Genomic DNA, 13520 nt, shown 5'->3' with positions numbered 1-13520 from the left:
ATTTTATTGACGGCTTGAGATGCATTTTTGCCTTTATCGTGGTAGTACTGTAAAATATGCCGTATTTTCTCTTTATTTTTCTCCATGTTTGCGACGCTATAACTCACGAATGACTTAAAAGAAACGACAATCAATCAGAAGGTATAGCATGACGCGATGCGACGTATAAAACTAGAACTACGCGCTCTCAGCGCCAACTAGCGAAAATACCACAAGACTTTTTTGACAACCTTATACATATACGAAGACCCTGATGAGCTGATTCGATTAAGCTGCGCTCATCTGTTTGTCCGTCTGTATATACRCAAACTAATCTCAGGTTTTGTGATAAGGATCTGTAATATAGCATCTGACCGATTCAAATCAAGTTTTTRTATTGAAAASGTYTTTAGTTATTTGACAAGAAATCTTCACGAAATTTGGCATATATTATTGTCCAAGGCAAGGCTACATTCTTCGAAAATATTTTCGTATCTAACCACTACACCAAATAGTTAGTATTCAAACTGACTGACCAAAATCAAGATAAACATATTTTTTTTGCATTTTCAGCTTGAAGAACTTACTCCAATATAATCTTAATATTCTCAGTGATAGGCATAGCATAGTTACATTATTATATAAAACTTTTAACCATACCTAAGGTAGATAGATRCAGTGGCTGTCTAATGAGCATCTATACCTTCAGGAGAGCCATTGTRAGCCCAAAGTCGTCTCAGCCGAGCTCCTTTCTGAAAGACTCCGCGCTTTTGATATAATTGATTAGTATGAAAAGTTAGTTTTACCTACTCAACTTCAGAGACATCGTAAAAAATCCTCGGCCGAAAGTATTCTTTTTTTTATATATAGAACCTTACAATCTCATAGGAGATGTTTAATTATCTCCCCCTTTTTGAACTCCTAACAGCTTCTGGAATAGTCGTTATATAAGGCGCAGAACTTTCCAAAAAGAAAAAAAAAAAAAAAAATAGTTTTTTCGGCAAAATCAATTTATTTTCTTCACAATAGTCTCCTTCTGCTTCAATACAGCTTACAGTTTTTAACGGTCCAAAAGCATGTCGAAAGAGTGTGTTAGCTCGTTGGTAAGTCTTTTGAATGGAGTCTACATCTGTATAACGCTTTCCTTTCATGGGCAAATACATTTTTCCGAAAAGAAAGAAGTCGCACGGTGACATATCGGGTGAATACAAGCTGTGGTTAATGGWTAAAATATGATTTTTGGTCAAATAATCGGTCACATGATGTTCTTCGAATGTTGGATTCTGAGAAATTTTTGGTCGTCAGTCAATTTGTGCGAAAAAACCGTGCACACATCTGCAAATAGTCAGAGGCATATAAATACCCTATTTTCCAGAGTCTAATTTTAGGGGGTTATCTCAGTGTTCCCAACTTAGTGGTTTTCCCCCCCAGATTTAGGGGGTAAATAAGTGAGATGGGATTTTTTAGGGGTATTTTCAAGGATTTTTTGACTCTTTAATATATAACACTGTTCCAATTTCAAACGCTAGTGTAGAACGTGCATACTCCGTCTATAATGTCATAAAAAATAAGTTGCGGAATAGACTATCCATTAAAATGTTGCAAAGCATCTTGATGGTCCGATTTACATTAAATCGAAATCGTGAATCGTGTACAACATTTAATCCATTCAATAAAATGTTGCAATTGTTTAATGTCAATATGTACGATTTCAAAAAATGTKAATCTTCAGAAGAAGAAAAAATATTTCATATATTAATTGATTTACAATAAAAAGACTTTTGAAACATATTACAACATATTATTTCTACATCATTATGTATTTATATTTACAGTAGACGCTCTACAAAGTTAAGTTTTTWAAAGTTTCCTTCCCCTCAAATTAGTTCCCCACTCTATTTCATACCTCAAACGAATTGAGAGGAAATGCACATTATCATTGGCTATTGGTTACAAATCTCTTAACCAAACCTCTAAAAGTCCGTTTTTAAAAGTTACGCTACTCCCGAAAGCGTAACTTTATAGAGCGTCTACTGTACATATTTTGTTAGGAGGACAACTCAATAATTAAGGCGATTTTAGGGATTTTTGACACAAATTTTGGGATAAATATTTTTGAGAGTTTGAGAGGACCCAGCCAGTCTGTTCCGACTTGTTCACATGTTTCACAGTTTCCAGGGATATCACTATGAAAAAATATAYATTAATTGCTGTGATTTCCGTGTGCCTTAATATCTGTGACTGGAAGATGCTGTAGTGGTTTAGTAGGCGATTTTGGTATCTAGTTTTGCAGAGAATACCCCACTTTCCACTCGGTTATGTAGTTTGGAGCCAAGCGTATAGATGTTTATTCCTCCTGCCTTGTCTACCTCGTCTCTTTCACACTCTGGAGAATCGAATTTAACTCTTTTGGATTTGGAAAATCTGTGGTATTAGAAAGCAATCATAAGATGCACCTAGCTACGGTCGACTGATAGGGAGGATTTCCTCTGTCTAATAGCTGATCATTGTCTTTTGTGGACAAAGCAGGTTTGGTGTCAGTAAATATAAAATTACGTTTAGCGCCTGGCTTGGCGTTGTTCTGAGAGCCCCACTGATACAAATACTGGCAGCTGTTTATATTTCTATATGCCTAACCACGTATTTCTTTCCTTTATTGTACACCACTCCAACATATCGTACTCATAGTCGGCCATACAACTGCTGCCAGTGATAAATCCGAGGGTTTAACCTCAACAGGAATCACCATTATTTTACAAGTGTAAAGTACTGTAGTGGCTTTCTTTACTATAGCRTCCAGGTTTGGTTTCCATGAAAGCTTCCTGTCAAAAATTAGTTTCAAGTAAATTACCCGATCTCTTATTATTAGCCTGGGACCATTTAATAGCGGCGGAGTAATTTCTGCCTTAACTTTCTAATACTTTTCATACCCATCTAGCTCTTTCGCTAACAGCAGTTACTATGGCTAGCTCTAGCTCTGAGAGTATTCGACGCAGTACCCGGTTGAGAAAGAACTCCACTTCGTTGTAAAGACCAGGTAGAGAAGAATCTACTTCCTTCTTAATACTTCTCTTAACCATCTAGTTCTTTTGCTATACTAATTAGTACTAAGGTAAATTTTTCGGATTTTTCCATTTTCTCTCCATTCTTTTATTTAGTAATTTTAATTTTGAATAACATATCAAAAGGCCCGTTAAAATAGGTGAGTAATTCTCATGAAAGACTAACTACTAGAAAAATCTAGAGATTTTATTACCACCATCGTGTTTTCCAATTGCAAGTGGTTTGAAGGATTATATTAAGACTCGATCTCCTAACGGTTGCTTGATTATTACTGCTCATTACTGGCTTCATGTCGGAAATATATTTCAGACATAGTGCTTGAAGTGTGGACTCTTCAGATGTACACTATTTAACTATATATAATATGAGAATGATGGGATGATATAAGTGATATAAGTAGAGAGGGTACTGCAATTATTTGTGAAGTCGGAGATCTTGTTGGCTCTGAGTTGTATCTCTGCTCTCTCAGCTAAAATCAGTTCTGACTCTGCTGACCTTGAGTGATAACTAATTGTGGTAATTTCTTCTATGGGCATTTGATGAACTTTACGAATTTAAAACTGAAGGCTTGAAGATGTCTTCGCGTCCTAGTTCGAGTCTGATTAATGKACATGTACAATAGGACATAAACTTTCAGAGAAGGTTGGAGTTGGCAATAGTTAACATAACGCCGATATATATTTATCCATGTGTGTCATAAAGAGCATTGCAAAGCCATGTTCAGAAAAGATTTCTAGCTTCATTTTCAGCTATGATTATAAATATGTGTTTTCGAAAAGTCTAAATTTAAAACAATAATTCAGCCTTTTTTATAAGTAATCGAGTATAGAGAAAATGTTTTTCTACTTACATAATGATGTATATAGGTATGTATTTAAGTGTATGTATTTACGTAAATAACTCCCACTAGTAATATTTATTTAACGCAATCAGAATTCCCTTGGCTTTTATTAGCTAGTCTCACTGCGCTTAAAATCAATTGCCTTTTAACTTTCATAWACAGGTGATTAAAAATTCACACTGTACAACCCCCCTTCCTGTGCTCGTTCACTAACCTTATTTACGTACTCAAGGGTAGGAAAACCAGTTCATACATAAATAATTGTGTACTTACCGCCACACTTCAAACAGTTCAGTGGTTATTCGCTTTATATATAACTACAAACTTGACGGCGATTCAGGGTTTTTATTTATGCAGTTGTTTTTGTTGTTGAAGCTCATTTTTAGATATTTTCATTATCCATATTATTTCGAAATGCTTTGGTTGCGCTGATTGACGTACTGCTTCGTCACTCTTTGAATGCCATATTTCACTTTAGTTGCCCTCTCTTTCGCCCATTTATGCCCGTAGCTGTAAATGATCGAATTGTGTAAATAGTTATTAAGAAAAATCAGATTTACTTTGATGTGATTAATTTCTAATTATAATGTAACATCAGTGGTTGAATAAAAATTGCTAAGGCCGTTACATGGAGGCCAATCAAAAAGTACAATTAATTAATATTATTTAAATTATTCATTGGTTTATGAAAAGATAATGCTTAGCTTTAGTAGAGTGGCCCCACCTACACCACTGAAGCTGCAGCAACCACATTCACTGAGGGAAATATCATAAGGACTACCACCGACAGTGCAAAAATGGACTACAACCATACCTATTTCCCATATAGTACAATTTTATATACCATTTGGTTCTTTCACTTTCTCTTATATAAAAAGAAGCAATTAATATAGCGGGATACAATTTTGCACTAATAATTCCTTTAAAGTATGCCACTTTATGACCAAAAATTGTCTAAATCGAACTAAAACTATTCAAGCGCCTAAGCGCCGAATATGTGAACCCCAGCACTTATAGTTTACTTTTGTTCGAAAATATCAGTCAATGTGTAAGATACATGTATATGTATATAAATGAAATTTGTCTATGTGTTAAAAATGGGTTGTATCGTGTCAATACTTCATTTAGCTCCATATACTTAATATAAAGATTTTCGAACTTAAGGGCAACTTTTTACCACATATATTATATATATGGGTTAATATATGAGTTATCTTAATAAAATTGAGAGAGCGTGTTTCTCTAAAATCGGCTAAAAACTTGCCCTAGACCCCATATTACTAACAAGCCTTATGTGCTTGAAGGTTTTGCCTCGGCTTTAATACTTGAAATGTTCGCTTATACCCGAACCTAGTCCTTCCTTATTTGTTGTTTAAACGGAGGCAAGAAAAAATGCTCGTTTTTTATTTTACATAAGTTAATTTTAATTCCAAAAGGTAATTTCGCTACTTTACAATTAATAGCAAACTATGAAAAAATCTAAATGTACTCGCCACGTGCGAATGTACGATTGAAATCCACGGCGAGCGGATGAGACAGTTCCCGGATGATTTATTATTAAAAAGCTGAGTGTAGCGCCCAGGATTGTTGTCGATACATGTAAATATGCGAAAGTGAATTTGCGTCCTTTTGTTAGTTGCTGCTGTCCGTTTAAGTGGTGTCTTCGTGCATGTTCTTGTCAGTTTTTGCGTGTGATGTTATTCTGAAGTGTGGTGAATTGTGCTAATGTACGATTGTAGTGTGCCGGATTTTCCCAGGTAGACTGGGGGAGGCGTAAGGGGACCTCTTTCTTTAAAAAATCTATTATTTTTTTATTATACGCATCGAATTGTCTAGAATATATTGGTAAAATGTTCACTAAACACACTGTTCACACTGTAAAAATCACTGAATTAGTTCCGTTTGATTTTCTACCTGTAGACAAGGAATTGAAGATGAAACCTGAATAAAAATATTGCACTCAAAAATTCTGATTTAAGACAGTTGACATGTTAAAAAAAATTAATTAAAAAAAAAAAAAAAAAAAAAAATATTAGGTACTTTTTGCACAATTATATAAGAGCACCCCCTTAATTCATTTACACACACTTGTTTTAATTTTTTATTATGATATTATATAAGCTTTTTTTTAATCGCAAGAGCGTTAAGGTAGAGACCTCATAAAGCACATATGTATGTACATATGTAAGTTTACTTGTATAAGTGATCACCCTGGCGAGCTGAGTTGATTTAGAAATCTCCGTCTATCTGTTTGTTTAAACGAAAACTATTCGCCCAGTATTTGAGATATTGATCTGAAATTTGGCACATATCAGTATCTCTCAAATATGGCACTGTCTTATAAACTGAACGATTGGAATCAAGTGTTTGCTTGGAACTCTTTTTCATTTTATACGATATCTTCATGAAATTTGACATGGGATATTTTCTAAAGCAATAATACAATCTCTTCAGAAATTGATTACATCGGATCACTTTAGTATATAGCTGCCGTACCAACTGAACAAGCGGAATCAAGTTTCTGTAAGGCACTCTTTTGTATTGAGAGTGAAGAGGTGCAATGAAGTTAACATGTTTTCTCTTATTTTTTTAATTTTTTTTCATATCAAATACAAATTATTTAACGCGACTTCTCCAATACCTTTACACACCGAATTTGTCAGCTTTTATTCATTCTGATTATATACATAAAGTATGGGTTCGAGGGTTTTGGAGTCTTTTATTTGGTGCTAAGAACGTTGAGGACTGCGAAAATAAATATTAATAAATCGTTTGCCATTTTCCGCGGTTGTGGGTGGCTTAAGAGGTCATATCCACTTGCAGCTCCACAAAAAATGTTTTTGTTTTTTCTGAACTATTTAAGGAAAATTATTATTTTTTTTTTGAAGAATTAAATAATGAAAAAATAATGTACAAAAATTTAATGTACTTGTAATTTAATAGTCCGTAATTAGTTTTGGAAAAATTTGTATTTCCTAGACTCCATATTCGAACTCCAGGAATATCTCGGCGGAGAGAGAAATTTTTCTACTTAAAATTATCTCAAATTCAATCAGTTTAAAGCTTTATCGTTACATACAGATAACGTCTCTAATCCTCATCTCCATTAAACTTTGGTTTAGCCGCAACTTCTGACTTGCGTCGGTATTTATGCAGATATTTGAAGGTCAAAGTGCATAGGAAATGTAATCAGACATGCATTAACGGCTTATCAAAAAGGGTACTGCTTATGCGTTATTATTTGTATTACAGACAACTAAATTTATGAACATTAAGCAATTTCCGCCTCAATACCACAATTTAATATACTAAATACAGCAGGGCTTAACTTGTCAGTGGCCAAACTGCCAACTAAAGTAATAATCAAATAGTCAACAACAAAGCAACGCATAAGTGAAACAAAATTTGCAGTCTGCTACTAACCACAAAAGTCTGATTAACACATGTATTTATGCGTGGGTATACATATGTATATATGTAGCTTTGAGACTGAAAATAGCGGGAAAGATGGAGATACTGAACTTGTCAATTCACAGCTTTTATACAGTTACAATTATTGTTGGTGCCCTATTTAATGGATGGAATGGATCCAAATCCAAAATCATACAATCAACACCAAAAACGCCCATTCATTCAATCAAATACGGGCAATCAGGAGAGCTGCAAGGTCATATACCACAAATCCATACATACATCCTTACGTACATAGATACATACACACATCTCTATACACATCACATATTTTCTATGTAGAATTCTATACACACCAATATTCTTGTTAGCGTATCATTTGCTCTACCAGCCGTTAGTCGTCTGCTCGGCATGCCTGCCATTAGCTTTCGTTAAAGTCAAAGCGGCGCAAGGACAACAGCGACAGACAAGATAGACTGGCATACGATTGATTTAGGCGATTTGTATGAATTACTAAGTACCTACATATATGCTAATGTTGTTGGCTTAAAATGCTATGATCGCCCAATCTACTGCCATCCACCTGTCTCGCCTCTTTCCCGCTCTCTCACGTGATTTAGCTGATTCGGCCGCTAAACAATCGCTAACATTTATCATCTTGTCAACGTAATGACAACTCAATGCTGAGGCGTTTCTTCAATGTGCATACTACGTACATATGTGTGTAACGGTTTACATTGCAATAGGCGTTTACAAGTACCCTGTAGGAATTATTGGTATTCGAAAATTTTTGCAATTATTCGAATGCCGAAACTATCTCTGATAAGTTCTTCATGTCTAAAAAAAAAAATAGTTTTTTGAGCTATATTTAACATTTTTTTCGCAACTAGTTACTAACTAGTTCGAAATGGTCCACTTGGTTTTTTTCTTTATAAAATTTGTAATCTGAGGAAAATTATTTATATAAAATATTTTCATGAGGTATACTTGAACTTTGAACTATTTTTTAAAACAACTAGTTACCAACTGTATCGCAATGAATCAGTTTGAATTTTGTTTTTTTTTTTTAATTTCTAAACGGGTGAACATTTAGGTAATATTTTTATAAGCTATACTTAAAAATTTGTTTACACATCTAGTTACTAACTAGTTCACAGTGGGCCAGTTACATTTATTTCGAAAATTTCTAATCAGGTGCAAGGCTAGTTAAGACTTGTGTACTAAACTTCGAATAAACAATGTTTTCACAACGCAATCACTACAGTTTCCTAAAGGGTATGTATCTGTATACATAGAGAAAGTCATTTCGGTCTTTTAACACACACACACATACCCTTATTTATGCACCCACCTCTTGGGTGTATAGCACGCTTGTAGCTGCTGTCAAGTCAAAGCGTCGGAAAGTCCATTGAAGCTACATTGAGAAGCAATCTGCATACATACATATGTTTATATGTATTTGTGGGCTTGCTCACCTAATATACGTGTGTAAGTTTGTATGTTTGCCTCCAAATTGTGCTGCATAGCAAATGTGTTTCGAAATCAATTCAAAGCGTACACAACAAATGGGCCGTTTCAAATGTCCTAATGCTATGCTTACAATCAATTCAACAGGCAAACTTACGCATACATATGCACAAACATACATGGGCGCCCGGCAAGCGAGTCCCTCGGAATAATAGGCTATCATCTGGTTTTGTTTATCATTGACAGCAGCGACATCATCAAATCCTTGTATTTCGCAGACGCTAACTGACGGCTCAAATACTCAACAGAACAGAACCACATATATACTTACACACACACACATAAAAAACCACATATATACCCAGCTACACCCAAACATGCATGTGAATTCCTATAGCTAAATTTCATAGCTTCCATCTGTCGCTTTGCTTGCATGTGTATGTTTGTGCAAATCCTTGATTGCCGTTACATTGATGCGTGCGATGCCAAATCCTTTTGGGCATTTAAATCACAAATTCATGTTCAGCGGCTAAAACGTTGTTTGACATTTATACTTAGTGGCTGTCAGCGCGTTTTGCTTGATGTGGATTCCGGCTTCAACACACGTGTGGGCATAAAAGTGGACTGGAAAGGAAGCATACAAGTTGCCAACTGGAATTGGCGGACTAAAAACTGACTAGTCAGAAAAGCGGCGGAAAAAAAAAGTCAGTTGGGACGATAAGCGCTGCCCGGAGATCATTTCATTTTAGTATTTGACACTGTTTAGACGCAATCCGGAGAAATTTCCACTTCGTTTCGTGATTGTTAATGAAAAAATGAGTCACTGGTATGCACCAGAGATCTTGGAATAGGCGAAATAGTGGACTTTACTGACCAATTCTGCTGTGAAGACGATGAATACTGTTCCCTCTGGCGGAAAGGTGCTAAAAGAGATCAAAGAACAAACGAAACAGATGACACGACGATCCTGCAGTAAAATGGTCCCTTTTAATAAAAAAAGGACCACTCCAATATAACAAGCACAGGTTCACACTTCCGAGACCGCCACGTTTAAATGGGTCAAAAAGTTTACGAAATTTACGCATGCTGCAAACTTGAAAAGTCACTCACTAAGCATAAACTTGAGTCGAAAAAGGAGATTGGGGTCATTATGGTGGTTAACTTTGCAGACTTCCAGAAAATGAAGTAAAGAAGTTGCAAAATCACTTTAATCACTTAATTTCCTTTTTAGGTTAAATATATATGGGACCACCCTTGGAGGTTACAGCTTCCAAGTTACATTAGTAGCCAAATCTCTCTAAATTTATGAGTAAGACTTGTTGTTTTTCACTTCATGTAGAAATTATGTTCCAGGATTTATTGTTGGAAAGCATATACATATGTACTTATTCGTGAGGTTTATTGAAGTTTAATGTACATCTACATTTGAAAATCAAAATAATTACATACATTACTTCCCTTACTCAAAAATATGTCTGTAACCCAAAGAAAACAAATATGTTACATCCATTTCGGCAGTTCTTTCGAAACAACTATCTGTTTGTCTGGGTCTTTACACCTTTTAAAGTTTGCAATGTTCCACTAGCTGAATTATAAATTCGCCTCTTTGCAATATTTACGCGCTAATTTCCTTTGCTTTTCAGCATTCTCTGTGAATCTTTGTAGGAGATACGACTCAACGTTCTATATCCTTATTTTTAAGCGCTTCTCAGCGCGCTTTAATTACTTTGAAAATATTACTCTTCCCTTTTTCCGCTTTTGTTTATGTAAACCGGGAGTTACCGAATGTTTTTAGTTTGGTCCAGTCGCGCCACCAATGGTTGCACATGCGAGCAGAAGCAAATGCAAATGGTGACCACCAACACAGCGTTGAGTCAGAGCGCATTTAGACGCTGTTGAAATGAAAACTGAAAAGTTACCGGAAAAGTAAACAAAGTTATACCTTTATATACAGGGGTGCAACGAAAAGTAAACGAGTTTGGGACATGTTTGTGGTTGTGTTTTATAAACTTAATATAATTATTTGATGAAGACCAGATGGAGTGGGTAACAGAGTAGCAGAACGTAAACAACCCAGATATTACTTATGACTAGACGGAATACTGAAAGACTACTGAGAGACTATAATGCGCTTCAAATGAAACGGCGACAATAGAGTCAGTTGAAAAATCTTTCAGCCTGGTTTTATGATAAGGCGGCTAAATGATGAACTTGAAATATGAGTGACTTATCATTTCTTAAGTCGAGCCATCCGCAAGATTTTGAGTGGACTAGATCCAGAATTGCAGAATGGACACCTAATCTATAGGACAACATTTATAGTACAAGTGTCGTGTTCTTCAAAGTTTATGGTAATGAGAGTCGAACTTCTGTCCAAGGTCCAATTATACAAACGAAATGTCACACAAGAATGTTTTTCTCTTTGCATTATATTTGCATAAGAATTCTAAAAAATCGTATCTTATCTTATATAAAGTCGATTTAGTTTGGTTTCTGAATATAGGATGTGGACTAACCAGTATACAAGTTAGTTCTGCAATTCATCGGTGCTGACAGTGCTGGACCAAAATCACTTAAATTGGAGTGGCTGTCAATGAAAGTTATACTAAGAGCAGTCTGGATTATACAATTATCTTTCTTTACTCTTCTCAATGTTAGCTTAGTCTTCCCTCAATCTCATCACTTTGTGATAAGACTAGTAAACGTGCCAGACCACAGCGAAATCGCAGGTAACTGTAACTGGTAAGGAAAGATATGCTAGCTCTCAGTGGAAACGGATCGGTGTTCCCATCTTCTCGTTTGGTGGATAGCAGGTCTTCGCGGGAGCTTAGCCAGCGCTGGGTTACAATCGGTTCTTGTGCTGCCTCAAGGTTCTGTTGGCACAAGTTCAGTCGCAAGAGATCCAGTGAGCTCTTAGTCTAAGGCTAACGTCCGAATAGACGAGAAACCGAGAAAGACAAGGTTGTCAAAAAAGTCTTGCGGTATTTTCGCTAGTTGGCGCTAAGAGCGCGTAGTCCTAGTTTTATTCGTCGCATCGAGTCATGCTATACCTTTTTGGAAAGCTCATTTCACGCGCTAACACATGTTTATTTGATTGTCGTTTCTTTTGAGTTGTTCGTGAGTTATAGCGTCGCAAACATGGAGCAAAATAAAGAGAAAATACCGCATATTTTAAAGTACTTTGATAAAGGCAAAAATGCATCTCAAGCCGCCAATAAAATTTGTGCAGTTTATGGACCGATACAGTTTCCATTTCCATCGCTCAACGATGGTTTCAACGTTTTCGCTCTGGTGTAGAGGTGGTCGAATATGCGCCACTCTCCGGAAGGCCTATCGTCGAAAATTGCGATAAAATCGCTGAATTGGTCGAAAGAGATCGACATAGTAGCAGCCCTAGCATCGGTCAAGAGCTGGGCATGAGTCATCAAAAAAATTAATGAACTTAAAAAAATTTATAAAATTGTTCGTCTTAGGAATTTATTTTTATTTACAGAAAAGTTATGAGAGATGGAATAAAAACAAATAGGCTCACTAAAGGAGGTCAAAGGCTCCTGAAGGACATATTGTATTTTCGATGGATTTCATAGATGGATTCTGACAGAACATGCCAATTTTAGAAGATATTGAAAAGTTGTGGGTAAGACATTAGGATTTTAAAAATTAATACTTTCCATACTGTGTTCAAAATATGCTTACTTTTTGACACACCCCTTTGTAGATATGTATATGCTTATATTTGTGTAAGTTTGCATTGCTTAGCACATACAAATTTACTTGTAAACAACCACATTCACAGAGCTAAGTTTATTCACGCATAGCAGGGAATTAGTATTTAAAGTCACGTTCCACAAATGAATTCACCGTCGTTATACGCCCTTTGCTGTGTCTGCAGGTGTGTGTGTGTGTGTCTGACTGACTTTTGGTTACCCAGTTACTAGCGTCGCTGCAGAGTTTAGGCGGTCGCTATTTTTACTAACTAAAATACTTATAAACGGAAATGTTTGTGGAAAAAAATGGTTGTGGAAAAGCTTCGCTAGTTATTTAGAGCTCACGTCCAATTGCACTAACTTAAATATGCTCAAATACACGGCTATTATGTACACGTACACATATGTATATATATTTATTTGCAAGTATGTGTGTGTGTCAGCACTTACAGTCTCCTTTGCATGCAAAACACTTTGTTTTGTGTGAATTCGCATACTTTTTTGGTTGTGTGACGTATCCTTTGTGGAAATAGTAAATTTAACAGGTAAATCCCTTGGAAAAGCTACCTAGTTACGTTTTAGTTTACATTTTTAGATCAAATAAGCATTTTTTGCACATAAATTTAGCAAAAGAGTACCGTTAAAAGCAAAGTTATTTGCTGGAGTTTGGTTTTCAGAGCGTCTACATTGCATATTTGCATTGCAAAAACTATATTTACAGCGTTTTTTTGGATAGATGGCAACTCTTTTTCAAATATTTATTTACTTAACTTTGTAATTAAATTAAAAGAATACTTTAATTTAAAAATTAAAAATATTTCAAGTCAGTTTAAAGGTTTTCTTCAATTAATTGCTGATTTTTAAATAAATTTTTTAGTTTTTAGTTCTTTTAATTGAAATTTTAACCGCAATTTCAATTTTAAATTTAATTTAAATAGATCGTAGTTTTAAATTAAGTTGTAAATTTAAATTTAATTGTAATATTAATTTTAATTGTTGTAGTTTAAATTTTAATTTTAATTTAAATTATAGCAGTAGTCGATTGAAATTGA

This window comes from Bactrocera latifrons, unplaced genomic scaffold, assembly GCF_001853355.1.
Source record: "Bactrocera latifrons isolate USDA-ARS-PBARC rearing strain unplaced genomic scaffold, ASM185335v1 scaffold_165, whole genome shotgun sequence".
Lineage (NCBI taxonomy): Eukaryota > Metazoa > Arthropoda > Insecta > Diptera > Tephritidae > Bactrocera > Bactrocera latifrons.
The sequence above is the reverse complement of the archived record's forward strand: the minus strand, read 5'-3'. Positions refer to the sequence as shown.